Raw genomic sequence first — 1,422 nt, 5'->3', positions numbered from 1 at the left:
TTGGCGTATCATTCGCGTTAACCGATTGTCCATCAAATCGAAATCTTACCGAGTTGTAAGAAAGACCCTGAAATGTTCAATTATGATTATATTAAAAATATTTAAATTATTAATGTAAACAAACCAGCACATAAACTTAGTTAATACTAGCCATATACATATTAACATTTAAAATCACAATTACAAAATGTTTTTAAATATGAAAATTCATCATCAATTTACATCATATACAAACAATTTTTTGTGTAATAGTACATAATTTAAAAGAACGCCACACCCACATTGTCATAGTATTAGTGAATAGACATATTATTAAACTTAACTCTGATATTTTGATTTTAAATTAAGTTATAAGCATGTAAAATATTACAAAAATTTAAAATAATAAAAAGAACTATTTCAACAAAACACAGACAATGTTGTTACCTTTAATAATATGTCAATCATAGCTAATATTAAAACCAACAAAACTAAATGTAAATTTTCCATAGACTTTTTAGCTGTTACAATGTTATACATATTTTGTCAACTATTAATTGTGCTTACACAAAAATGTAGATATGGGGTCCTTACTTCTCTTAAAAGCAAATAAGATATGCAGACAATTTAATATATACCAACAAACGATTATTCTGAACAAAGCAAATTACTTTAATCATTTTGGGTTATATAACGGTTTTTAATTAAACAGAAAATAAATAAGTGTTCAAATTAATGTTTAATAATTTAATTTGAACAATAAATAAAATAATATAATAATTACCAAAAAACAATCTAATATAATAATATTTTATATTAAAATATACAATACATACAAAAAGGTATTAAAAATACTTTCAAAATAATTTAATAGACCTACTTGAACACAAATTAATTTAATAAGAGGCTACTTTTTTCACTATTTATTGAAAATTTTAATCTGTAGCAAGGGTAATTGTTTTGTATATTTAACATAGCTAAAAAAAATTTCCAGTGAGCTAACAACTAACAGTTTAATCAGATTATAATCAGATTATAAGATACATATTTATAACCCGGGTTGGGAAAAATATTCAGTTCAGTGGTCTAGTGGGATTAGTGGTCGGCAACCGGACGATTCATTTCATTATTTCAAAGGTTTAGACAGTATTTTTTTTTTTTCAAAGTAAATAATTTAAAAATGTTAGTGAATTCTTGATAAAATATATTCCATACACAAATAGTTTTTAAATTAAAATATTTTGAGGTAATTTAATCTTAAATTTAGTCAGTGGAACTATAAGTGTTACAATTGGAATGAAATACTTATTAATAATATTTATACTTACAATTTTTTCACAGTATGCATTCATCAATTTTCTTAATTGAGTAATTTTTTTAATTTTGAATTGTATGACTGTATTATCTTGGCCAAGAACTTTCAGGTTAATATGGTCAGAAGAT

General features: G+C 23.3%; 1 long non-coding RNA gene across 1 annotated transcript; it reads right to left on the bottom strand.

The window, feature by feature from the left end:
* On the bottom strand, positions 1 to 1,422 carry LOC132926635 (uncharacterized). Its single transcript, XR_009661487.1, has 2 exons — positions 1,308 to 1,422; positions 1 to 67 (listed from the first exon to the last, which is right to left on the bottom strand). It is a non-coding gene; the product is annotated as an uncharacterized LOC132926635 (long non-coding RNA).

Source organism: Rhopalosiphum padi, chromosome 3, assembly GCF_020882245.1.
Source record: "Rhopalosiphum padi isolate XX-2018 chromosome 3, ASM2088224v1, whole genome shotgun sequence".
Taxonomy (NCBI): Eukaryota; Metazoa; Arthropoda; class Insecta; order Hemiptera; family Aphididae; genus Rhopalosiphum; species Rhopalosiphum padi.
The sequence above is the reverse complement of the archived record's forward strand: the minus strand, read 5'-3'. Positions and strand labels throughout refer to the sequence as shown.